This window comes from Anomaloglossus baeobatrachus, chromosome 2 (assembly GCF_048569485.1).
Source record: "Anomaloglossus baeobatrachus isolate aAnoBae1 chromosome 2, aAnoBae1.hap1, whole genome shotgun sequence".
Lineage (NCBI taxonomy): Eukaryota > Metazoa > Chordata > Amphibia > Anura > Aromobatidae > Anomaloglossus > Anomaloglossus baeobatrachus.
This window is the reverse complement of record NC_134354.1, coordinates 356,533,272-356,560,556: the sequence shown is the minus strand read 5'-3', so window position 1 is coordinate 356,560,556 and position 27,285 is coordinate 356,533,272. Positions and strand designations below refer to the sequence as shown.

The window sequence follows — 27,285 nt, the reverse complement described above, 5'->3', positions numbered from 1 at the left end:
ACTGATAATATATTTTGGCTTCCATCACCAAGAGAACTACGATTTTGGGTTTCTTTTTTATTGACCATTTTAGCAGAAAACATAATCCCATATTATAAAAATCCTGTTTGTTTCAAAATATATAGTTCCTTTAAATACAAAAGCAAACAACTAAACTATGTGGAAAAAAGTAACACATTCAATGTAAACTTCCTTTTAAGCAAAATCCCTTTGTAGGAATAAAACTGGTAAAATATGTAATAAAAATTGTAAATGTTTCATTAACCAAAAATACTTTCCTTCAGCAATAAAAAGGCCCCGTCAGTCACAATTCTGCTCTGCTAGCCAATACACAGTAACTTTCCATCAGGTTTCATAGAGTAGTGGTCATCACGTCTGCTTAACACGCAGAAGGTCCTGCGTTCAATCCCCAGTAAAACCAATGTGTTCTTGGTGTTGAAATAATACTCAATTAAACTACAATATATGAAGTTCTTGGCTTTGTTGCCGAATGATGGGATGTTTTGGCTTCCACTTTCCTTCAGCAATAAAAAGGCCCCGTCAGTCACAATTCTGCTCTGCTAGCCAATACACAGTAACTTTCCATCAGGTTTCATAGTGTAGTGCTATCAACCTGCCATATATGAAGTTCTTGGCTTTGTTGCCGAATGACGGGATGTTTTGGTTTTCATCACCAACAGAGCTACGAATTTGTTTTTTTTTTCCCTGGCGGTCAAAACTCGTCTCTAATTGCCATTACTTTGCAGGCTTTCAAAGGTTTCATAGTGTAGTGGAAATCACGTCTGCTTTACACGCAGAGGGTCCTGGGTTCAATCCCCAGTGAAACCCATGTGTTCTTGGTGTTGAAATAATCCCATATCAACCTGCAGTATATAAAGTTCTTAGCTTTGTTGCCGAATAACGGGATATTTTAGCTTCCATCACCAACAGAGCAACGAATTTGTTTTTTTTCCCCTGGCGGTGAAAACTCGTCTCTAATTGACATTACTTTGCATGATTTCAAAGGTTTCATAGTGTAGAGGTCATCACGTCTGCTTCATACGCAGAAGGTCTTGGGTTCAACCCCAGTGAAACCAATCTATTTTTGGTGTTGAAGTATTTTCCTATCGACTTGTAATATATGAAATTCTTGGTTTCGTTGCCAAATGACAATACATTTTGGCTTCCATCACCAAGAGAACTACGATTTTGGGTTTCTTTTTTATTGACCATTTTAGCAGAAAACATAATCCCATATTATAAAAATCCTATTAAACATAGATTCCCCTTCTCAGATTTGCTATACCGGATCTTGCAGGGGGCTTTGGATGAAGGAATTATAACAAAGAAGGTTTTTGATGGCCTCTTCGTTGCATCTCCCAAAATCCCCACCTTTTATCTCCTGCCCAAGATCCACAAGAATCCCGAACACCCTCCGGGGCGCCCTATCGTATCCGGCATAGATGGCTTATGCGACCCTGTCTGTCGCTTTATCGACTATTATTTAAAACCTCTTGTGGAAACATTGCCATCTTATGTTAAGGATATGACGGACGTCCTGAATAGGGTCGACGGGATTTTTATGGATTCTGATACCCTTCTTGTCACATCGGACATAGAGTCACTTTATACCAATATTAACCATGATGATGGTCTGGAGGCAGTCCGCTTCTTTCTGAGCAATACCAACCGTGATGGCCATTTATGTGAGCTGATCCTGGAGCTGCTCCACTTTATCCTGAGACACAATTTCTTCATTTTCAAAGACCGGTTTTAATTTACAGACCAGAGGCACTGCGATGGGCGCGGCCTGTGCGCCTTCGTATGCTAATATGTTCCTCGGCCATTGGGAGAGGGGCATTTTTGGCGACGAGGGCGTGCCGGCCACTACCCATGCGCAGTGCTGGTTAAGATATAATGATGATGTTTTTGTTTTGTGGCAGGGTACCGTGGAGCAGCTCTCGGACTTTATGGGTGTTTTAAACCATAATTCATTGAACCTTAAGCTCACTTTTAGATATGATTTACAGTCTATTGATTTTTTGGATATTATGATTGGAGTTGACCGTGGTCGGCAACTACAGACGGATGTCTTTAGGAAGCCTACCTCGGTCAACTCCCTTTTACATGCCTCATCTTCTCATCCTGTTAGTACCATCCAAGCCATCCCGGTTGGGCAATTTCTCAGAATGAGGCGGATATGCTCTACATCTGATAATTTTCAGTCCCAGGCCAATGATCTAACATCGAGATTGGTTAATAGGGGATATAGCCATCGTGTCATAAAGAAGGGGTACAATAGGGCAAAGAATACCAATCGACAGGAGCTCCTGCAGCCATCTAGTCAGGCGAATACGGGGGCAGGAGAGGCTCGATTCATATCTGCGTGCAACCATGAATGGCATAACATGCGTGCCATATTAAACAAACACTGGCCGATACTAAAATCTGATCCTACCCTAAGGGATTTGGTCCCTGATTATCCTCTAATGACGGCACGCCGTTCCAAAAATCTACGAGATTTTCTCGTACATAGTCATTACGTTCCTGTGATTTCCCATCCTTTTGGTTCTACTAATCCTATTCGCGGGTGTTTTCCCTGCGGTCGCTGTCTTGCGTGCACCAATGTCTCTCGCAAGTAAGACCTTTTCCACCGCAGATGGTAGTCGGACATTTGATATTAGGTGTTATATCTCATGCGCAACTTCCTATGTTATCTATTATGCTAAATGTAGTTGCCCTAATATATACATAGGTTTAACTTCTAGGGAATTGCGGGTGAGAGTGCGTGAACATGTGAGAGACATTGGTGCTGCCAAGACGGTGACCGATATTTCTACTCTTAAGACCCTTCCTAGGCATTTTCGGAACCATCACGGATGTAATGCGAGATCATTGCGTGTCATAGGGATAGATGTCGTACATGGCGGCAATAGGGGCGGGAACCTTAAAAAGATCCTCGCCCAAAAAGAAACCAAATGGATCACCCTACTGGGTACTATGGCTCCGTCTGGTCTGAATGAGTCCCTTAGCTTTGCCCCCTTCCTTTAGACCCCTGTCCTCCTCCCCCCCCCTTTTTTTGCTAGATGTGGTTTTTTACCACCTATGCAATTTTTTACCTCTGTTTTTATATTCTAATTTTATTGCTGCAAGTGTTTTATGCCATTTTGTGCCCTTTTCTTTGCAGCTTCCATCTTCTGCTCCCTATGGATCACTGCCTCTGTTAATATGACTACCTGAATACATCGTGCATCTGGACTATGATTACAAGGTGGCTTCCCCCATGACAGCCGGGATTAGATACTGCTTGGTCGAGGGCTAACTACTGTTATTCTTGTGATTCCTGCCATTTCATTATTTCTTTGCCCTCTTTCCTTGGCGTTCCTATACTGCTGTTTGTGTGGGAGCCCGTATATCTGTATCTTTGTATGTTCCAGTATGTGTGGTGTGCACATGCCTGGTCTTTCTTCTCTCCCTGGCATGCTAAGCGATGTCTCAAGGGCGGACTTTTGCTCGTGGGGGGCGTTGCCTTCGCCCTCTCCCCTGCACTCCTCGGCTTGACGTCACTCACATCTGCTAGTGGGATTAGCAATGACCGCGCATGCGCCAGCTTAAACCTGCACTGACTGGCCGGTCCGATCCATGTGATAAACCATATGGTCTATTAAAGCTTCTGGGAACAGATGAGTCACCACCCCTCCTTGGTCTGATGAAGGGTTATTCTAACAAGACCTGAAAAGCGCGTTATCTTGCTTCTGAGGGGGATCTTTTGGTCTCTGGCTCCTGCACTTATCTGGCACTTTATATCATTGCTGGTGAGCGGTGTTTACATTCTTTTAGCCACTGGTATATATCATTGTTTGCATATACTGACAAACCCAGTGTGCTGTATAACTTTATCTTATCTTGCACACCAGCTATTGTTCTCTGGTATCACCTGGCATGTAACTTTGTATTTTTTGCCATCTGTGCTGTATACTTGTTGTCTTATGTATTCTACTTGCCTTGTTAATTCTGATTAACTCTTTATGTGCCAAAGTGCCCTCTGTTGTTGCACCTATATGTATTTTTCTGTGCTACATCTAAAAACTGTTTTTTATGATGTAATAAAATTTGTCATTCTCTTTTGCATTTCAACCACATCTGCTCTCCTGTTTCTTTTGCATTATAAAAATCCTGTTTGTTTCAAAATATATAGTTCCTTTAAATACAAAAGCAAAAGACCAAACTATGGAGAAAAAAGTAACACATTCAATATAAACTTCAATTTAAGCAAAATCCCTTTGTAGGAATAAAACTGGTAAAATATGTAATAAAAATTGTAAATGTTTCATTAACCAAAAATACTTTCCTTCAGCAATAAAAAGGCCCCGTCAGTCACAATTCTGCTCTGCTAGCTAATACACAGTAACTTTCCATCAGGTTTCATAGAGTAGTGGTCATCACGTCTGCTTAACACGCAGAAGGTCCTGCGTTCAATCCCCATTAAAACCAATCTGTTCTTGGTGTTGAAATAATACTCAATTAAACTACAATATATGAAGTTCTTGGCTTTGTTGCCGAATGATGGGATGTTTTGGCTTCCATCCCCAACAGAGCTACGAATTTGTTTTTTTTTTCCCTGGCGGTCAAAACTCGTCTCTAATTGCCATTACTTTGCAGGCTTTCAAAGGTTTCATAGTGTAGTGGAAATCACGTCTGCTTTACATGCAGGAGGTCCTGGGTTCAATCCCCAGTGAAACCCATGTGTTCTTGGTGTTGAAATAATCCCCTATCAACCTGCAATATGTAAAGTTCTTGGCTTTGTTGCCGAATAACGGGATGTTTTAGCTTCCATCACCAACAGAGCTACGAATTTGTTTTTTTCCCCTGGCGGTCAAAACTCATCTCTAATTGCCATTACTTTGCAGGATTACAAAGGTTTCATAGTGTAGAGGTCATCACGTCTGCTTCACACGCAGAAGGTCCTGGGTTCAATCCCCAGTGAAACCAATCTGTTTTTGGTGTTGAAGTAATTTCCTATCGACTTGTAATATGTGAAATTCTTGGTTACGTTGCCAAATGACAATACATTTTGGCTTCCTTCACAAAGAGAACTACGATTTTGGGTTTCTTTTTTATTGACCATTTTAGCAGAAAACATAATCCCATTTTATAAAAATCCTATTTGTTTCAAAATATATAGTTCCCATAAATACAAAAGCAAAAGACCAAACTATGGAGAAAAAAGTAACACATTCAATATAAACTTCAATTTAAGCAAAATCCCTTTGTAGGAATAAAACTGGTAAAATATGTAATAATAATTGTAAATGTTTCATTAACAAAAAATACTTTCCTTTAGCAATAAAAAAGCCCCGTCAGTCACAATTCTTCTCTGCTAGCCAATACACAGAAACTTTTCGTCAGGTTTCATAGTGTAGTGGTCATCACGTCTGCTTAACATGCAGAAAGTCCTGGGTTCAATCCCCAATGAAACCAATCTGTTCTTAGTGTTGAAATAATACCCTATCCAACTACAATATATGAAGTTCTCGGCATTGTTGCTGAATGACGGTATGTTTTGGCTTCCATCACAAACAGAACTACAAATTTTTTTTTTTTTTTCCCCTGGCGGTCAAAACTCGTCTCTAAATGCCATTACTTTGCAGGATTTCACAGGTTTCATAGTGGAGTGGTCAACACGTCTACTTCACACGCAGAGGGTCCTGAATTCAATCCCCAGTAAAAACAAGCCGTTTTCGCTGTTGAAGTAATTTGCTATCAACCTGTAATATATGAAATTCTTGGTTTTGTTGCCAACTGATAATATATTTTGGCTTCCCTCACCAAGAGAACTACGATTTTGGGTTTCTTTTTTATTGACCATTTTAGCAGAAAACATAATCCCATATTATAAAAATCCTGTTTGTTTCAAAATATATAGTTCCTTTAAATACAAAAGCAAACAACTAAACTATGTGGAAAAAAGTAACACATTCAATGTAAACTTCCTTTTAAGCAAAATCCCTTTGTAGGAATAAAACTGGTAAAATATGTAATAAAAATTGTAAATGTTTCATTAACCAAAAATACTTTCCTTCAGCAATAAAAAGGCCCCGTCAGTCACAATTCTGCTCTGCTAGCCAATACACAGTAACTTTCCATCAGGTTTCATAGAGTAGTGGTCATCACGTCTGCTTAACACGCAGAAGGTCCTGCGTTCAAACCCCAGTAAAACCAATCTGTTCTTGGTGTTGAAATAATACTCAATTATACTACAATATATGAAGTTCTTGGCTTTGTTGCCGAATGATGGGATGTTTTGGCTTCCATCCCCAACAGAGCTACGAATTTGTTTTTTTTTTCCCTGGCGGTCAAAACTCGTCTCTAATTGCCATTACTTTGCAGGCTTTCAAAGGTTTCATAGTGTAGTGGAAATCACGTCTGCTTTACACGCAGAAGGTCCTGGGTTCAATCCCCAGTGAAACCCATGTGTTCCTGGTGTTGAAATAATCCCCTATCAACATGCAGTATATAAAGTTCTTGGCTTTGTTGCCGAATAACGGGATGTTTTAGCTTCCATCACCAACAGAGCTACGAATATGTTTATTTTCCCTTGGCGGTCAAAACTCGTCTCTAATTGCCATTACTTTGCAGGATTTCAAAGGTTTCATAGTGTAGTGGTCATCACGTCTGCTTCACACGCAGAAGGTCCTGGGTTCAATCCCCAGTGAAACCAAGCAGTTTTTGGTGTTGAAGTAATTACCTATCGACTTGTAATATGTGAAATTCTTGGTTTCGTTGCCAAATGACAATTCCTTTTGGCTTCCATCACAAAGAGAACTACGATCAATATAAACTTCAATTTAAGCAAAATCCCTTTGTAGGAATAAAACTGGTAAAATATGTAATAATAATTGTAAATGTTTCATTAACCAAAAATACTTTCCTTCAGCAATAAAAAGGCCCCGTCAGTCACAATTCTGCTCTGCTAGACAATACACAGTAACTTTTTGTCAGGTTTCATAGTGTAGTGGCCATCACGTCTGCTTAACATGCAGAAGGTCCTGGGTTCAATCCCCAGTGAAACCAATCTGTTCTTAGTGTTGACATAATACGCTATCCAGCTACAATATATGAAGTTCTCGGCTTTGTTGCCGAATGACGGGATGTTTTGGCTTCCATCACAAACAGAACTACAAATTATTATTTTTTTTTCCCTGGCGGTCAAAACTCGTCTCTAAATGCCATTACTTTGCAGGATTTCACAGGTTTCATAGTGTAGAAGTCATCACGTCTACTTCACACGCAGAAGGTCCTGGGTTCAATCCCCAGTAAAAACAAGCCGTTTTCGCTGTTGAAGTAATTTGCTATCAACCTGTAACATATGAAATTCTTGGTTTTGTTGCCAACTGATAATATATTTTGGCTTCCATCACCAAGAGAACTACGATTTTGGGTTTCTTTTTTATTGACCATTTTAGCAGAAAACATAATCCCATATTATAAAAATCCTGTTTGTTTCAAAATATATAGTTCCTTTAAATACAAAAGCAAACAACTAAACTATGTGGAAAAAAGTAACACATTCAATGTAAACTTCCTTTTAAGCAAAATCCCTTTGTAGGAATAAAACTGGTAAAATATGTAATAAAAATTGTAAATGTTTCATTAACCAAAAATACTTTCCTTCAGCAATAAAAAGGCCCCGTCAGTCACAATTCTGCTCTGCTAGCCAATACACAGTAACTTTCCATCAGGTTTCATAGAGTAGTGGTCATCACGTCTGCTTAACACGCAGAAGGTCCTGCGTTCAATCCCCAGTAAAACCAATGTGTTCTTGGTGTTGAAATAATACTCAATTAAACTACAATATATGAAGTTCTTGGCTTTGTTGCCGAATGATGGGATGTTTTGGCTTCCACTTTCCTTCAGCAATAAAAAGGCCCCGTCAGTCACAATTCTGCTCTGCTAGCCAATACACAGTAACTTTCCATCAGGTTTCATAGTGTAGTGCTATCAACCTGCCATATATGAAGTTCTTGGCTTTGTTGCCGAATGACGGGATGTTTTGGTTTTCATCACCAACAGAGCTACGAATTTGTTTTTTTTTTCCCTGGCGGTCAAAACTCGTCTCTAATTGCCATTACTTTGCAGGCTTTCAAAGGTTTCATAGTGTAGTGGAAATCACGTCTGCTTTACACGCAGAGGGTCCTGGGTTCAATCCCCAGTGAAACCCATGTGTTCTTGGTGTTGAAATAATCCCATATCAACCTGCAGTATATAAAGTTCTTAGCTTTGTTGCCGAATAACGGGATATTTTAGCTTCCATCACCAACAGAGCAACGAATTTGTTTTTTTTCCCCTGGCGGTGAAAACTCGTCTCTAATTGACATTACTTTGCATGATTTCAAAGGTTTCATAGTGTAGAGGTCATCACGTCTGCTTCATACGCAGAAGGTCTTGGGTTCAACCCCAGTGAAACCAATCTATTTTTGGTGTTGAAGTATTTTCCTATCGACTTGTAATATATGAAATTCTTGGTTTCGTTGCCAAATGACAATACATTTTGGCTTCCATCACCAAGAGAACTACGATTTTGGGTTTCTTTTTTATTGACCATTTTAGCAGAAAACATAATCCCATATTATAAAAATCCTATTAAACATACATTCCCCTTCTCAGATTTGCTATACCGGATCTTGCAGGGGGCTTTGGATGAAGGAATTATAACAAAGAAGGTTTTTGATGGCCTCTTCGTTGCATCTCCCAAAATCCCCACCTTTTATCTCCTGCCCAAGATCCACAAGAATCCCGAACACCCTCCGGGGCGCCCTATCGTATCCGGCATAGATGGCTTATGCGACCCTGTCTGTCGCTTTATCGACTATTATTTAAAACCTCTTGTGGAAACATTGCCATCTTATGTTAAGGATATGACGGACGTCCTGAATAGGGTCGACGGGATTTTTATGGATTCTGATACCCTTCTTGTCACGTCGGACATAGAGTCACTTTATACCAATATTAACCATGATGATGGTCTGGAGGCAGTCCGCTTCTTTCTGAGCAATACCAACCGTGATGGCCATTTATGTGAGCTGATCCTGGAGCTGCTCCACTTTATCCTGAGACACAATTTCTTCATTTTCAAAGACCGGTTTTAATTTACAGACCAGAGGCACTGCGATGGGCGCGGCCTGTGCGCCTTCGTACGCTAATATGTTCCTCGGCCATTGGGAGAGGGGCATTTTTGGCGACGAGGGCGTGCCGGCCGCTACCCATGCGCAGTGCTGGTTAAGATATAATGATGATGTTTTTGTTTTGTGGCAGGGTACCGTGGAGCAGCTCTCGGACTTTATGGGTGTTTTAAACCATAATTCATTGAACCTTAAGCTCACTTTTAGATATGATTTACAGTCTATTGATTTTTTGGATATTATGATTGGAGTTGACCGTGGTCGGCAACTACAGACGGATGTCTTTAGGAAGCCTACCTCGGTCAACTCCCTTTTACATGCCTCATCTTCTCATCCTGTTAGTACCATCCAAGCCATCCCGGTTGGGCAATTTCTCAGAATGAGGCGGATATGCTCTACATCTGATAATTTTCAGTCCCAGGCCAATGATCTAACATCGAGATTGGTTAATAGGGGATATAGCCATCGTGTCATAAAGAAGGGGTACAATAGGGCAAAGAATACCAATCGACAGGAGCTCCTGCAGCCATCTAGTCAGGCTAATACGGGGGCAGGAGAGGCTCGATTCATATCTGCGTGCAACCATGAATGGCATAACATGCGTGCCATATTAAACAAACACTGGCCGATACTAAAATCTGATCCTACCCTAAGGGATTTGGTCCCTGATTATCCTCTAATGACGGCACGCCGTTCCAAAAATCTACGAGATTTTCTCGTACATAGTCATTACGTTCCTGTGATTTCCCATCCTTTTGGTTCTACTAATCCTATTCGCGGGTGTTTTCCCTGCGGTCGCTGTCTTGCGTGCACCAATGTCTCTCGCAAGTAAGACCTTTTCCACCGCAGATGGTAGTCGGACATTTGATATTAGGTGTTATATCTCATGCGCAACTTCCTATGTTATCTATTATGCTAAATGTAGTTGCCCTAATATATACATAGGTTTAACTTCTAGGGAATTGCGGGTGAGAGTGCGTGAACATGTGAGAGACATTGGTGCTGCCAAGACGGTGACCGATATTTCTACTCTTAAGACCCTTCCTAGGCATTTTCGGAACCATCACGGATGTAATGCGAGATCATTGCGTGTCATAGGGATAGATGTCGTACATGGCGGCAATAGGGGCGGGAACCTTAAAAAGATCCTCGCCCAAAAAGAAACCAAATGGATCACCCTACTGGGTACTATGGCTCCGTCTGGTCTGAATGAGTCCCTTAGCTTTGCCCCCTTCCTTTAGACCCCTGTCCTCCTCCCCCCCCCTTTTTTTGCTAGATGTGGTTTTTTACCACCTATGCAATTTTTTACCTCTGTTTTTATATTCTAATTTTATTGCTGCAAGTGTTTTATGCCATTTTGTGCCCTTTTCTTTGCAGCTTCCATCTTCTGCTCCCTATGGATCACTGCCTCTGTTAATATGACTACCTGAATACATCGTGCATCTGGACTATGATTACAAGGTGGCTTCCCCCATGACAGCCGGGATTAGATACTGCTTGGTCGAGGGCTAACTACTGTTATTCTTGTGATTCCTGCCATTTCATTATTTCTTTGCCCTCTTTCCTTGGCGTTCCTATACTGCTGTTTGTGTGGGAGCCCGTATATCTGTATCTTTGTATGTTCCAGTATGTGTGGTGTGCACATGCCTGGTCTTTCTTCTCTCCCTGGCATGCTAAGCGATGTCTCAAGGGCGGACTTTTGCTCGTGGGGGGCGTTGCCTTCGCCCTCTCCCCTGCACTCCTCGGCTTGATGTCACTCACATCTGCTAGTGGGATTAGCAATGACCGCGCATGCGCCAGCTTAAACCTGCACTGACTGGCCGGTCCGATCCATGTGATAAACCATATGGTCTATTAAAGCTTCTGGGAACAGATGAGTCACCACCCCTCCTTGGTCTGATGAAGGGTTATTCTAACAAGACCTGAAAAGCGCGTTATCTTGCTTCTGAGGGGGATCTTTTGGTCTCTGGCTCCTGCACTTATCTGGCACTTTATATCATTGCTGGTGAGCGGTGTTTACATTCTTTTAGCCACTGGTATATATCATTGTTTGCATATACTGACAAACCCAGTGTGCTGTATAACTTTATCTTATCTTGCACACCAGCTATTGTTCTCTGGTATCACCTGGCATGTAACTTTGTATTTTTTGCCATCTGTGCTGTATACTTGTTTTCTTATGTATTCTACTTGCCTTGTTAATTCTGATTAACTCTTTATGTGCCAAAGTGCCCTCTGTTGTTGCACCTATATGTATTTTTCTGTGCTACATCTAAAAACTGTTTTTTATGATGTAATAAAATTTGTCATTCTCTTTTGCATTTCAACCACATCTGCTCTCCTGTTTCTTTTGCATTATAAAAATCCTGTTTGTTTCAAAATATATAGTTCCTTTAAATACAAAAGCAAAAGACCAAACTATGGAGAAAAAAGTAACACATTCAATATAAACTTCAATTTAAGCAAAATCCCTTTGTAGGAATAAAACTGGTAAAATATGTAATAAAAATTTGTAAATGTTTCATTAACCAAAAATACTTTCCTTCAGCAATAAAAAGGCCCCGTCAGTCACAATTCTGCTCTGCTAGCTAATACACAGTAACTTTCCATCAGGTTTCATAGAGTAGTGGTCATCACGTCTGCTTAACACGCAGAAGGTCCTGCGTTCAATCCCCATTAAAACCAATCTGTTCTTGGTGTTGAAATAATACTCAATTAAACTACAATATATGAAGTTCTTGGCTTTGTTGCCGAATGATGGGATGTTTTGGCTTCCATCCCCAACAGAGCTACGAATTTGTTTTTTTTTTCCCTGGCGGTCAAAACTCGTCTCTAATTGCCATTACTTTGCAGGCTTTCAAAGGTTTCATAGTGTAGTGGAAATCACGTCTGCTTTACACGCAGGAGGTCCTGGGTTCAATCCCCAGTGAAACCCATGTGTTCTTGGTGTTGAAATAATCCCCTGTCAACCTGCAATATGTAAAGTTCTTGGCTTTGTTGCCGAATAACGGGATGTTTTAGCTTCCATCACCAACAGAGCTACGAATTTGTTTTTTTCCCCTGGCGGTCAAAACTCATCTCTAATTGCCATTACTTTGCAGGATTACAAAGGTTTCATAGTGTAGAGGTCATCACGTCTGCTTCACACGCAGAAGGTCCTGGGTTCAATCCCCAGTGAAACCAATCAGTTTTTGGTGTTGAAGTAATTTCCTATCGACTTGTAATATGTGAAATTCTTGGTTACGTTGCCAAATGACAATACATTTTGGCTTCCATCACAAAGAGAACTACGATTTTGGGTTTCTTTTTTATTGACCATTTTAGCAGAAAACATAATCCCATATTATAAAAATCCTATTTGTTTCAAAATATATAGTTCCCATAAATACAAAAGCAAAAGACCAAACTATGGAGAAAAAAGTAACACATTCAATATAAACTTCAATTTAAGCAAAATCCCTTTGTAGGAATAAAACTGGTAAAATATGTAATAATAATTGTAAATGTTTCATTAACAAAAAATACTTTCCTTTAGCAATAAAAAAGCCCCGTCAGTCACAATTCTTCTCTGCTAGCCAATACACAGAAACTTTTCGTCAGGTTTCATAGTGTAGTGGTCATCACGTCTGCTTAACATGCAGAAAGTCCTGGGTTCAATCCCCAATGAAACCAATCTGTTCTTAGTGTTGAAATAATACCCTATCCAACTACAATATATGAAGTTCTCGGCATTGTTGCTGAATGACGGTATGTTTTGGCTTCCATCACAAACAGAACTACAAATTTTTTTTTTTTTTCCCCTGGCGGTCAAAACTCGTCTCTAAATGCCATTACTTTGCAGGATTTCACAGGTTTCATAGTGGAGTGGTCAACACGTCTACTTCACACGCAGAGGGTCCTGAATTCAATCCCCAGTAAAAACAAGCCGTTTTCGCTGTTGAAGTAATTTGCTATCAACCTGTAATATATGAAATTCTTGGTTTTGTTGCCAACTGATAATATATTTTGGCTTCCCTCACCAAGAGAACTACGATTTTGGGTTTCTTTTTTATTGACCATTTTAGCAGAAAACATAATCCCATATTATAAAAATCCTGTTTGTTTCAAAATATATAGTTCCTTTAAATACAAAAGCAAACAACTAAACTATGTGGAAAAAAGTAACACATTCAATGTAAACTTCCTTTTAAGCAAAATCCCTTTGTAGGAATAAAACTGGTAAAATATGTAATAAAAATTGTAAATGTTTCATTAACCAAAAATACTTTCCTTCAGCAATAAAAAGGCACCGTCAGTCACAATTCTGCTCTGCTAGCCAATACACAGTAACTTTCCATCAGGTTTCATAGAGTAGTGGTCATCACGTCTGCTTAACACGCAGAAGGTCCTGCGTTCAAACCCCAGTAAAACCAATCTGTTCTTGGTGTTGAAATAATACTCAATTATACTACAATATATGAAGTTCTTGGCTTTGTTGCCGAATGATGGGATGTTTTGGCTTCCATCCCCAACAGAGCTACGAATTTGTTTTGTTTTTCCTGGCGGTCAAAACTCGTCTCTAATTGCCATTACTTTGCAGGCTTTCAAAGGTTTCATAGTGTAGTGGAAATCACGTCTGCTTTACACGCAAAAGGTCCTGGGTTCAATCCCCAGTGAAACCCATGTGTTCTTGGTGTTGAAATAATCCCCTATCAACCTGCAGTATTTAAAGTTCTTGGCTTTGTTGCCGAATAACGGGATGTTTTAGCTTCCATCACCAACAGAGCTACGAATTTGTTTTTTTTCCACTGGCGGTCAAAACTCGTCTCTAATTCCCATTACTTTGCAGGATTTCAAAGGTTTCATAGTGTAGTGGTCATCACGTCTACTTCACACGCAGAAGGTCCTGGGTTCATTTCCTAGTGAAACCAATCTGTTTTTGGTGTTGAAGTAATTTCCTATCGACTTGTAATATGTGAAATTCTTGGTTTCGTTGCCAAATGACAATACATTTTGGCTTCCATCACAAAGAGAACTACGATTTTGGGTTTCTTTTTTAATGACCATTTTAGCAGAAAACATAATCCCATATTATAAAAATTCTATTTGTTTTAAAATATATAGTTCCCATAAATACAAAAGCAAACGACTAAACTATGTAGAAAAAAGTAACACATTCAATAAAAACTTCAATTTAAGCAAAATCCCTTTGTAGGAATAAAACTAGTAAAATATATAATAATAATTGTAAATGTTTCATTAACCAAAAATACTTTCCTTCAGCAATAAAAAGGCCCCGTCAGTCACAATTCTGCTCTGCTAGCCAATACACAGTAACTTTTTGTCAGGTTTCATAGTGTAGTGGTCATCACGTCTGCTTCACACGCAGAAGGTCCTGGGTTCAATCCCCAGTGAAACCAATCTGATTTTGGTGTTGAAGTAATTTCCTATCGACTTGTAATATGTGAAATTCTTGGTTTCGTTGCCAAATGACAATACATTTTGGCTTCCATCACCAAGAGAACTACGATTTTGGGTTTCTTTTTTATTGACCATTTTAGCAGAAAACATAATCCCATATTATAAAAATCCTATTTGTTTCAAAATATATAGTTCCTTTAAATACAATAGCAAACAACTAAACTATGGAGAAAAAAGTAACACATTCAATATAAACTTCAATTTAAGCAAAATCCCTTTGTAGAAATAAAACTGGTAAAATATGTAATAAAAATTGTAAATGTTTCATTAACCAAAAATACTTTCCTTCAGCAATAAAAAGGCCCCGTCAGTCACAATTCTGCTCTGCTAGCCAATACACAGTAACTTTTCATTAGGTTTCACAGTGTAGTTGTCATCACGTCTGCTTAACACACAAAAGGTCCTAAGTTCAATCCCCAGTGAAACCAATCTGTTCTTAGTGTTGAAATAATACGCTATCCAACTACAATATATGAAATTGTCGGCTTTGTTGCCGAATGACGGGATGTTTTGGCTTCCATCACAAACAGAACTACAAATTTTTTTTTTTTTTCCCCTGGCGGTCAAAACTCGTCTCTAAATGCCATTACTTTGCAGGATTTCACAGCTTTCATAGTGGAGTGGTCATCACGTCTACTTCACACACAGAAGGTACTGGGTTCAATCCCCAGTAAAAACAAGCTGTTTTTGCTGTTGAAGTATTTTGCTATCAACCTGTAATATATATGTTTTTTTTCCCCTGGCGGTCAAAACTCGTCTCTAATTGCAATTACTTTAAAGGCTTTCAAAGGTTTCATAGTGTAAAGGAAATCACGTCTGCATTACATGCAGAAGGTCCTGGGTTCAATCCCCAGTGAAATCCATGTGTTCTTGGTGTTGAAATAATACCCTATCAACCTGCAATATATGAAGTTCTTGGCTTTGTTGCGGAATAACAAGATGTTTTAGCTTCCATCACCAACAGAGCTACGAATTTGTTTTTTTTTCCCTGGCGGTAAAAACTCGTCTCTAATTGCCATTACTTTGGAGGATTTCAATGGTTTCATAGTGTAGTGGTCATCACGTCAACTGCACACGCAGAAGGTCCTGGGTTCAATCTCCAGTGAAACCAATCTGTTTTTGGTGTTGAAGTAATTTCCTATCGACTTGTAATATGTGAAATTCTTGGTTTCGTTGCCAAATGACAATACATTTTGGCTTCCATCACAAAGAGAACTACGATTTTGGGTTTCTTTTTTATTGACCATTTTAGCAGAAAACATAATCCCATATTATAAAAATCCTATTTGTTTCAAAATATATAGTTCCCATAAATACAAAAGCAAAAGACCAAGCTATGGAGAAAAAAGTAACACATTCAATATAAACTTCAATTTAAGCAAAATCCCTTTGTAGGAATAAAACTGGTAAAATATGTAATAATAATTGTAAATGTTTCATTAACCAAAAATACTTTCCTTCAGCAATAAAAAGGCCCCGTCAGTCACAATTCTGCTCTGCTAGCCAATACACAGTAACTTATCGTCAGGTTTCATAGTGTAGTAGTCATCACGTCTGATTAACACGCAGAAGGTCCTGGGTTCAATCCCCAGTGAAACCAATCTGTTCTTAGTGTTGATATAATACGCTATCCAACTACAATATATGAAGTTCTCGGCATTGCTGCCGAATAACGGTATGTTTTGGCTTCCATCACAAACAGAACTACAAATTATTTTTTTTTTTTCCCCTGGCGGTCAAAACTCATCTCTAAATGCCATTACTTTGCAGGATTTCACAGGTTTCATAGTGGAGTGGTCATCACGTCTACTTCACACGCAGAAGGTCCTGGGTTCAATCCCCAGTAAAAACAAACCGCTTTCGCTGTTGAAGTAATTTGCTATCAACATGTAATATAGGAAATTCTTGGTTTTGTTGCCAACTGATAATATATTTTGGCTTTTATCACCAAGAGAACTACGATTTTGGGTTTCTTTTTTATTTACCATTTTAGCAGAAAACATAATCCCATATTATAAAAATCCTGTTTGTTTCAAAATATATAGTTCCTTTAAATACAAAAGCAAACAACTAAACTATGTGGAAAAAAGTAACACATTCAATGTAAACTTCCTTTTAAGCAAATTCCCTTTGTAGGAATAAAACTGGTAAAATATGTAATAAAAATTGTAAATGTTTCATTTACAAAAAATACTTTCCTTCAGCAATAAAAAGGCCCCGTCAGTCACAATTCTGCTCTGCTAGCCAATACACAGTAACTTTCCATCAGGTTTCATAGAGTAGTGGTCATCACGTCTGCTTAACACGCAGAAGGTCCTACGTTCAATCCCCAGTAAAACCAATCTGTTCTTGTTGTTGAAATAATACTCAATTAAACTACAATATATGAAGTTCTTGGCTTTGTTGCCGAATGATGAGATGTTTTGGCTTCCATCCCCAACAGAGATACGAATTTGTTTTTTTTTTCCCTGGCGGTCAAAACTCGTCTCTAATTGCCATTACTTTGCAAGCTTTCAAAGGTTTCATTATGTAGTGGAAATCACGCCTGCTTTACACGCAGAAGGTCCTGGGTTCAATCCCCAGTGAAACCCATGTGTTCTTGGTGTTGAAATAATCCCTTATCAACCTGCAGTATATAAAGTTCTTGGCTTTGTTGCCGAATAACGGGATGTTTCAGCTTCCATCACCAACAGAGCTACGAATTTGTTTTTTTTTCCCCTGGCGGTCAAAATCCGTCTCTAATTACCATTACTTTGCAGATTTTCAAAAGTTTCATAGTGTAGTGGTCATCACGTCTGCTTCACATGCAGAAGGTCCTGGGTTCAATCCCCAGTGAAACCAATCTGTTCTTAGTGTTGAAATAATATGCTATCCAACTACAATTTATGAAGTTCTCGGCTTTGTTGCCGTATGACGGGATGTTTTGGCTTCCATCACAAACAGAACTACAAATTATTATTTTTTTTCCCCTGGCGGTTAAAACTCGTCTCTAAATGCCATTACTTTGCAGGATTTCACAAGTTTCATAGTGGACTCGTCATCACGTCTACTTCACATGCAGAAGGTCCTGAGTTCAATCCCCAGTAAAAACAAGCCGTTTTCGCTGTTGAAGAAATTTGCTATCAACCTGTAACATATGAAATTCTTTCTTTTGTTGCCAACTGATAATATATTTTGGTTTCCATCACCAAGAGAACTACGATTTTGGGTTTCTTTTTTATTGACCATTTTAGCAGAAAACATAATCCCATATTATAAAAATCCTGTTTGCTTCAAAATGTATAGTTCCTTTAAATACAAAATCAAACAACTAAACTATGTGGAAAAAAGTAACACATTCAATGTAAACTTCCTTTTAAGCAAAATACCTTTGTAGGAATAAAATTGGTAAAATATGTAATAAAAATTGTAAATGTTTCATTAACCAAAAATACTTTCCTTCAGCAATAAAAAGGCCCTGTCAGTCACAATTCTGCTCTGCTAGCCAATACACAGTAACTTTCATCAGGTTTCATAGAGTAGTGGTCATCACGTCTGCTTAACACGCAGAAGGTCCTGCGTTCAATCCCCAGTAAAACCAATCTGTTCTTGGTGTTGAAATAATACTCAATTAAACTACAATTTATGAAGTTCTTGGCTTTGTTGCTGAATAAGGGGATGTTTTAGCTTCCATCACCAACAGAGCTACGAATTTGTTTTTTTTCCCCTAGCGGTCAAAACTCGTCTCTAATTGCCATTACTTTGCAGGATTTCAAAGGTTTCATAGTGTAGTGGTCATCACGTCTGCTTCACACGCAGAAGGTCCTGGGTTCAATTAAACTACAATATATGAAGTTCTTGGCTTTGTTGCCGAATAACGGGATGTTTTAGCTTCCATCACCAACAGAGCTACGAATTTGTTTTTTTTCCCCTGGCGGTCAAAATCTGTTTTTGGTGTTGAAGTAATTTCCTATCGACTTGTAATATGTGAAATTCTTGGTTTCGTTGCCAAATGACAATACATTTTGGCTTCCATCACAAAGAGAACTACGATTTTGGGTTTCTTTTTTATTGACCATTTTAGCAGAAAACATAATTCCATATTATAAAAATCCTATTTGTTTCAAAATATATAGTTCCCATAAATACAAAAGCAAAAGACCAAACTATGGAGAAAAAAGTAAAACATTCAATATAAACTTCAATTTAAGCAAAATCCCTTTCTAGGAATAAAACTGGTAAAATATGTAATAATAATTGTAAATGTTTCATTAACCAAAAATACTTTCCTTCAGCAATAAAAAGGCCCCGTCAGTCACAATTCTGCTCTGCTAGCCAATACACAGTAACTTTTCGTCAGGTTTCATAGTGTAGTGGGCATCACTAGAGTTGAGCGCGGTTCGCGGTTCGAGGTTCTCCAGTTCTAGGCTCGACTGATTTTGGGGCCTGTTCTAGATCGAACTAGAACTCGAGCTTTTTTGCAAAAGCTCGGTAGTTCTAGAAAGTTCGAGAACGGTTCTAGCAGCAAAAAAACAGCTAATTCCTAGCTGGCTTTCCGCTGTAATAGTGTAAGTCACTCTGTGACTCACACTATTATGACATTTCAGTGTATAGTGTGCGTGAACAGCGCCTTCAGATCACTACTGTTTGTATAATGGCGATCGCCATTTTTTTTTTTTTATCCTTGTCTTCCTTCCCTAAGCGCGCGCGTCTTGTGGGGCGGGCCAGCATGTCAGCCAATCCCAGACACACACACAGCTAAGTGGACTTTTAGCCAGAGAAGCAACGGCATGTGTGATAGGATGTCCATGTCACATGTCCCTGCATTATAAAACCGGACATTTTCCTCCAGGACGCCATTATCTCTTCTGCGTCCTTGGTGTCAGACATCATTTGCGCAGCTCCGTCCTGAGTCCTATCGCTGATACAGCTGTAAGCGCTCCATACACAGCGCTGGACAGCATAGGGATAGCACTTTCCATCAGTCCTTTTAAGGGCTCGCACCGGCAGGGTCAGAGCCATAGGTGACAGGTCCTGAAAACAGGGACAGCGTCTGTGTAGCCAAGGTCAGGGATTTCGTCGCTCCATTTCCCCATTAGGAGGGAATAGAAAGGCAGGCTTCCATTCCTCTACCCAGAGCCCCACAATCCTGGCACTGTACCCTCCTGTCCTCTGCACACTCCAACTCATTATAACTAAGCCATTATACTAGCAAACACTCAGTGTACCTAGTGGCATCCTAAACGTAGCTTTTGGACATTTGTCTAGTCTCACTAGTGCAAAGACATTTGCAGCACCTCTACCTGCATTGCACACTCCAACTCATTATAACTAAGCCATTATACTAGCAAACACTCAGTGTACCTAGTGGCATCCTAAACGTGGCTATTGGACATTTGTCTAGTCACACTAGTGCAAAGACATTTGCAGCACCTCTACCTGCATTGCACACTCCAACTCATTATAACTAAGCCATTATACTAGCAAACACTCAGTGTACCTAGTGGCATCCTAAACGTGGCTATTGGACATTTGTCTAGTCACACTAGTGCAAAGACATTTGCAGCACCTCTACCTGCATTGCACACTCCAACTCATTATAACTAAGCCATTATACTAGCAAACACTCAGTGTACCTAGTGGCATCCTAAACGTGGCTATTGGACATTTGTCTAGTCACACTAGTGCAAAGACATTTGCAGCACCTCTGCCTGCATTGCACACTCCAACTCATTATAACTAAGCCATTATACTAGCAAACACTCAGTGTACCTAGTGGCATCCTAAACGTGGCTATTGTACTTTGCTATAGTCCCACTAGTGCAAAGACATTTGCAGCACCTCTACCTGCATTGCACACTCCAACTCATTATAACTAAGCCATTATACTAGCAAACACTCAGTGTACCTAGTGGCATCCTAAACGTGGCTATTGGACATTTGTCTAGTCACACTAGTGCAAAGACATTTGCAGCACCTCTACCTGCATTGCACACTCCAACTCATTATAACTAAGCCATTATACTAGCAAACACTCAGTGTACCTAGTGGCATCCTAAACGTGGCTATTGGACATTTGTCTAGTCACACTAGTGCAAAGACATTTGCAGCACCTCTACCTGCATTGCACACTCCAACTCATTATAACTAAGCCATTATACTAGCAAACACTCAGTGTACCTAGTGGCATCCTAAACGTGGCTATTGGACTTTGCTATAGTCCCACTAGTGCAAAGACATTTGCAGCACCTCTACCTGCATTGCACACTCCAACTCATTATAACTAAGCCATTATACTAGCAAACACTCAGTGTACCTAGTGGCATCCTAAACGTGGCTATTGGACATTTGTCTAGTTACACTAGTGCAAAGACATTTGCAGCACCTCTACCTGCATTGCACACTCCAACTCATTATAACTAAGCCATTATACTAGCAAACACTCAGTGTACCTAGTGGCATCCTAAACGTGGCTATTGGACATTTGTCTAGTCACACTAGTGCAAAAACATTTGCAGCACCTCTACCTGCATTGCACACTCCAACTCATTATAACTAAGCCATTATACTAGCAAACACTCAGTGTACCTAGTGGCATCCTAAACGTGGCTATTGGACATTTGTCTAGTCACACTAGTGCAAAGACATTTGCAGCACCTCTACCTGCATTGCACACTCCAACTCATTATAACTAAGCCATTATACTAGCAAACACTCAGTGTACCTAGTAGCATCCTAAACGTGGCTATTGGACATTTGTCTAGTCACACTAGTGCAAAGACATTTGCAGCACCTCTACCTGCATTGCACACTCCAACTCATTATAACTAAGCCATTATACTAGCAAACACTCAGTGTACCTAGTGGCATCTTAAACGTGGCTATTGGACATTTGTCTAGTCACACTAGTGCAAAGACATTTGCAGCACCTCTACCTGCATTGCACACTCCAACTCATTATAACTAAGCCATTATACTAGCAAACACTCAGTGTACCTAGTGGCATCCTAAACGTGGCTATTGGACTTTGCTATAGTCCCACTAGTGCAAAGACATTTGCAGCACCTCTACCTGCATTGCACACTCCAACTCATTATAACTAAGCCATTATACTAGCAATTTTTGCTGCCAGTTTAAGGGCCGTAGTTGCATTGTCAGGGATATTTATTCTTTATTATTCTGCTGTTAATAAAGCTAGACCACCACTGCAATCTACACCACCTCTCAATTTTTACTACCACATTTTCAGTGCACAATCTTGTCGCAATCAACATGAGTGGCAAAATGACAGATGCTGGTGGAAAGGGGAAGAGGCGTGGTGGAAAAGGCAAAAAAGGTTTTGTACGTGGGGAAGGTGGCAAAGCTCCATTATCATCTGCTGAAGATAGACCATTTACCAGCAAAAGTAAGATGTTTACTACTTACCGTGGACAATCCGATGTGCTCCCTTTTTTACGGACACGAACAACAGGAACAAAGGTAGATGATGGCCAAAAAAGGAAAATGCTTGAATGGATCTCAAGTGGTCCAACAAGTGCCCTCTCAGCCACTTCAAGTACCGCATCCAAAAAACACCAGTCCTCTGAGTTGTCATCCCAATCAAACTTGATTTCTCCCAGCTCTGAAGTCTCCATCAGCCCTGCACAGTATGGTGGAACTGAGATGGCTGAGTCTGCAGAGCTGTTCAGTCACTTTATAGCCTGGGAATCAGAGGTCTGCTCCCAAGCTACAGTGAGTACAGAACAGGAAATGGTCTGCAGTGATGCCCAGAACCTTTGTGACTCTGATTCAGGCCGTGAGGACAAAGTTTCTGAGCATAATGTTGACCCTTTGTCACAAACTGTAACACCTGTGGTTATAGACAATGAGGAACATACTAATGAAGATGAGACGCAGATACCCGATTGGGATGACAACTTAAATATTCGGTCAGGGCAAGAACAGGTTCGGTCTGAGGGGGAGGGGAGTGCAAACAAAACAATTGATGATGAAGTTCTAGATCCCACCTACTGTCAACCCACAGTCAGGCCCTTGAGGAGGTCAACAGAGGTGGTGGAGGAGGATGCAACTGATGACGAAGTTTCCTTGCGCCTTCCTGGACAGAGTCGGAGTACTGGTAGCACGTCTACAACTGCATCCTCAGCCACCACTCTGCCTCTGAGCATTATTCGGGGTGGATCAACAGGTCGCATGGCCTCTAAGCCTTGCCTAGCCTGGTCCTTTTTTGACAAAGGAAAAGTTCGCCCAAATCATGTGATCTGTAAAATTTGTCATGGTTCTCTTAGTAGAGGTCAAAACCTCAGCTGTTTGACAACTTCTTGCATGAATCGTCACATGAATAAACATCATATGGCCCGGTGGGAAGCTCACCGTGCTGCAATGCGGCGTAGCGGAGCGAACCATCCACCGCCTGCCCCTTCCATGGCATCCGCGCGCTCGTCATCTTCTAGGACTGTGGGGACAGCTGTCACACCTGTTTTTCCACCCACAACTTCCACCACTGTAACCGCAACAGGCAGTTTGCTTGGTAGGTCGTCAGTTGGTTTGGAAGGGGAAACAAGTTAATGTGTGTACAGCTCTCTCAGACATCGATAGCACCAACGTTGGATGAACGCAACATCATGTCTCCGCCTGCACTTTCCTCACAAACCTGCATTTTTCCAGGGACACCCTACTCAACACCGTCTACACACAGCAGCCAGATCTCTGTCCCTCAGATGTGGTCAAATCAAAGGCCACTTCCTGCGACCCATGACAAAGCTAAGAGGTTGACTCTATCCCTCTGTAAGCTGTTGGCTACCAAAATGCTGCTTTTCCGCCTAGTGGACACACAGTATTTTAGAGACCTTATGTCTGTCGCTGTGCCCCAGTACCAGATGCCTAGTCGCCACTACTTCTCTAAGAAAGGTGTGCCCGCGCTACACCAGCATGTCGCACACAACATCACCGCTTCCTTGAGAAACTCTGTGTGTGAACGGGTGCATTTCACCACCGACACTTGGACCAGTAAGCATGGACAGGGACGTTACATGTCGCTGACTGGGCACTGGGTAACTATGGTGATAGATGGTGAAGGGTCTGCTGCACAAGTCTTGCCGTCCCCACGACTTGTGTTTCAATCCTCTGTCTGTCCAAGTTCCGCCACTGCTTCTGTATCCTCCACCTCATCTGGGTCCTCCACCTCCGCCCCAAGCCTGCCTGGTCAGGCCACCAGCGTTCTCACTGCGCAGAAGGAATCACGCACCCATCATTACTATACTGGCAGCAGAGCGCAACGGCATCAGGCGGTCTTTAGCTTGACATGTCTTGAAATAAGAGTCACACAGCTGAGGAGTTGTGGTCAGCTCTGCGGTCCGAGTTTAATAAATGGTTGTCTCCACTCAACCTGCAGCCTGGTAAGGCCGTGTGCGACAATGCTGCAAACCTGGGTGCGGCCCTTCGCCTGGGCAAGGTGACACACGTACCTTGTATGGCTCACGTGTTGAACCTTGTCGTGCAGCAATTTTTAACACACTATCCCGGCCTAGATGGCCTTCTGAACAGGGCCCGAAAACTGTCTGCTCACTTCCGCCGTTCAAGCGCCGCAGCAGAGCGACTTGCATCGCTCCAGAAGTCTTTCGGCCTGCCGGTTCATCGCCTGAAATGCGATGTGGCGACACGCTGGAATTCAACTCTCCACATGTTACAGCGACTGTGGCAGCACCGCCGAGCCCTGGTGCAATACGTCATGACGTATAGCCTGGGCCAACGAGATGCAGAGGTGGGTCAGATCACCCTGATGGAGTGGTCTCAGATCAAGGACCTATGCACCCTTTTGCACAGTTTCGACATGGCGACGAATATGTTTAGCGCTGACAATGCCATTATCAGCATGACGATTCCAGTCATTTACATGCTGGAGCAGACGCTAAACACTATTCGGAGTCAGGGGGTGGGACAACAGGAAGAGGATGAACTACAGGAGGATTCATATGTGCAAGACACAACAACATCACCAAGGTCCAGACGTTCATCATCATCAAGGCGCCAGGCATGGGACCATGGGGGACAGGGATCAACAAGGGCGCATGTTAGCAGGCGAGATGTTGAGGAAGGTGCAGGAGAACATGAAGAAATGGAGGACGAACTGTCCATGGACATAGAAGACTCAGCAGATGAGGGAGACCTTGGTCAAATTTCAGTTGAAAGAGGTTGGGGGGAGATGTCAGAGGAAGAAAGAACGGTTAGCACCTCTATGCCACAAACACAGCGTGGACTTGGTCCGCATGGCTGCGCCAGACACATGAGCGCCTTCTTGTTGCACTACCTCCAACATGACCCTAGTATTGTCAAAATTAGAAGTGATGATGACTACTGGCTTGCCACACTATTAGATCCCCGGTACAAGTCCAAATTTTGTGACATAATTCCAGCCATAGAAAGGGACGCACGTATGCAGGAGTATCAGCAGAAGCTGTTACTCGATCTTAGATCGGCTTTTCCGCCAAACAACCGTGCAGGTGCTGGGAGTGAATCTCCCAGTTGTAACTTGACAAACATGGGACGGTCTCGTCATCTTCAACAGTCTACCCGTACCAGTAGGACCGTATCTGGTGCTGGTAACAGCAATTTTATGGAATCTTTTCATAATTTTTTTAGACCCTCTTTTGTAAGGCCACCAGAGAGAACAAGTCTGACACATAGTCAACGGCTGGAGAGGATGATACAGGAGTATCTCCGAATGAACATCGATGCCATGACTTTGCAAATGGAGCCTTGCTCCTTTTGGGCTTCAAATCTAGAAAAATGGCCAGAGCTCTCCAGTTACGCCTTGGAGATTTTGTCGTGTCCAGCTGCCAGCGTTGTCTCTGAACGTGTCTTCAGTGCTGCTGGGTGTGTGCTGACTAGAGATGAGCGAACCGGTCCCGGTTCGGCTCGAGGTCGGTTCGCCGAACGGAGGTCCCGTTCGAGTTCGGCTCGTCGAACGTTCGACGAACCGAACTCGAACTGCATAGGAAACAATGGCAGGCAATCACAAACCCAGAAAAACACCTAGAAAACACCCTCAAAGGTGTCCAAAAGGTGACAAACAACTCACAACACAACACAAACACATGGGAAAGTGACAAGGACATGTACTCATGCGAAAACAAAACAGCTGGACAAGGAAAAAGAGGAAAAGAGGAGGACACATCGATGCCATTACTGTGCAACTTGAGCCCTGCTCATTTTAGGCTTCCAATCTGGATAAATTGCCTGAGATTGCCACGTACGCCTTGGGGATCTTGTCGTGTCCTGCAGCCAGCGTTCTCTCGGAACCTGTCTTCAGTGCTGCTGGGGGTCTGCTGGCAGATAAGCACACGCGTCCTTCCACTGACAATGTGGACATGGCTCTCAGAGGACTTTTCTTCCCCTGGGTCAGCCAGGGGACGGGAAAGGCACGCGTATTTTTGAGAGTGCTTCATGCAAAGCATCTTTTTCTTTTTCAAAAGGGGGCTCAACCGATGCCAGTCAAGTGGGGTGTGTGTGGCCCAATTAGTGGCAATGAGGGAGACTGTGGTTGGAGTCCCCTCGCTGTGTTTCTAAAAGAACCAAGATGAACAAGTTATGGCTCTCAGAGGACTTTTCTTCCCCTGGGTCAGCCAGGGGACGGGAAAGGCACGCGTATTTTTGAGAGTGCTTCATACAAAGCATCTTTTTCTTTTTCAAAAGGGGGCTCAACCGATGCCAGTCAAGTGGGGTGTGTGTGGCCCAGTTAGTGGAAACGAGGGAGACTGTGGTTGGAGTCCCCTCGCTGTGTTTCTAAAAGAACCAAGATGAACAAGTCATGGCTCTCAGAGGACTTTTCTTCCCCTGGGTCAGCCAGGGGACGGGAAAGGCACGCGTATTTTTGAGAGTGCTTCATGCAAAGCATCTTTTTCTTTTTCAAAAGGGGCTCAACCGATGCCAGTCAAGTGGGGTGTGTGTGGCCCAATTAGTGGCAACGAGGGAGACTGTGGTTGGAGTCCCCTCGCTGTATTTCTAAAAGAACCAAGATGAACAAGTCATGGCTCTCAGAGGACTTTTCTTCCCCTGGGTCAGCCAGGGGATGGGAAAGGCACGCGTATTTTTGAGAGTGCTTCATGCAAAGCATCTTTTTCTTTTTCAAAAGGGGGCTCAACCGATGCCAGTCAAGTGGGGTGTGTGTGGCCCAGTTAGTGGAAACGAGGGAGACTGTGGTTGGAGTCCCCTCGCTGTGTTTCTAAAAGAACCAAGATGAACAAGTCATGGCTCTCAGAGGACTTTTCTTCCCCTGGGTCAGCCAGGGGACGGGAAAGGCACACGTATTTTTGAGAGTGCTTCATGCAAAGCATCTTTTTCTTTTTCAAAAGGGGGCTCAACCGATGCCAGTCAAGTGGGGTGTGTGTGGCCCAATTAGTGGCAACGAGGGAGACTGTGGTTGGAGTCCCCTCGCTGTGTTTCTAAAAGAACCAAGATGAACAAGTCATGGCTCTCAGAGGACTTTTCTTCCCCTGGGTCAGCCAGGGGACGGGAAAGGCACGCGTATTTTTGAGAGTGCTTCATGCAAAGCATCTTTTTCTTTTTCAAAAGGGGGCTCAACCGATGCCAGTCAAGTTGGGTGTGTGTGGCCCAATTAGTGGCAACGAGGGAGACTGTGGTTGGAGTCCCCTCGCTGTGTTTCCAAAAGAACCAAGATGAACAAGTC

General features: G+C 41.8%; 8 non-coding genes across 8 annotated transcripts; all 8 read left to right on the top strand.

Moving 5' to 3' along the window:
- Positions 1 to 755: 755 nt before the first annotated feature.
- Positions 756 to 828, top strand: TRNAV-UAC (transfer RNA valine (anticodon UAC)). Its single transcript has one exon. It is a non-coding gene; the product is annotated as a tRNA-Val (tRNA).
- A 3,822-nt stretch (positions 829 to 4,650) lies between these two features.
- On the top strand, positions 4,651 to 4,723 carry TRNAV-UAC (transfer RNA valine (anticodon UAC)). Its single transcript has one exon. It is a non-coding gene; the product is annotated as a tRNA-Val (tRNA).
- A 1,655-nt stretch (positions 4,724 to 6,378) lies between these two features.
- Positions 6,379 to 6,451, top strand: TRNAV-UAC (transfer RNA valine (anticodon UAC)). Its single transcript has one exon. It is a non-coding gene; the product is annotated as a tRNA-Val (tRNA).
- Positions 6,452 to 6,627: 176 nt separating this feature from the next.
- Positions 6,628 to 6,700, top strand: TRNAV-CAC (transfer RNA valine (anticodon CAC)). Its single transcript has one exon. It is a non-coding gene; the product is annotated as a tRNA-Val (tRNA).
- A 280-nt stretch (positions 6,701 to 6,980) lies between these two features.
- On the top strand, positions 6,981 to 7,053 carry TRNAV-AAC (transfer RNA valine (anticodon AAC)). Its single transcript has one exon. It is a non-coding gene; the product is annotated as a tRNA-Val (tRNA).
- A 1,074-nt stretch (positions 7,054 to 8,127) lies between these two features.
- TRNAV-UAC (transfer RNA valine (anticodon UAC)) lies at positions 8,128 to 8,200 on the top strand. Its single transcript has one exon. It is a non-coding gene; the product is annotated as a tRNA-Val (tRNA).
- Positions 8,201 to 12,023: 3,823 nt separating this feature from the next.
- TRNAV-UAC (transfer RNA valine (anticodon UAC)) lies at positions 12,024 to 12,096 on the top strand. Its single transcript has one exon. It is a non-coding gene; the product is annotated as a tRNA-Val (tRNA).
- A 2,391-nt stretch (positions 12,097 to 14,487) lies between these two features.
- TRNAV-CAC (transfer RNA valine (anticodon CAC)) lies at positions 14,488 to 14,560 on the top strand. Its single transcript has one exon. It is a non-coding gene; the product is annotated as a tRNA-Val (tRNA).
- The last annotated feature ends 12,725 nt before the right edge of the window (positions 14,561 to 27,285 follow it).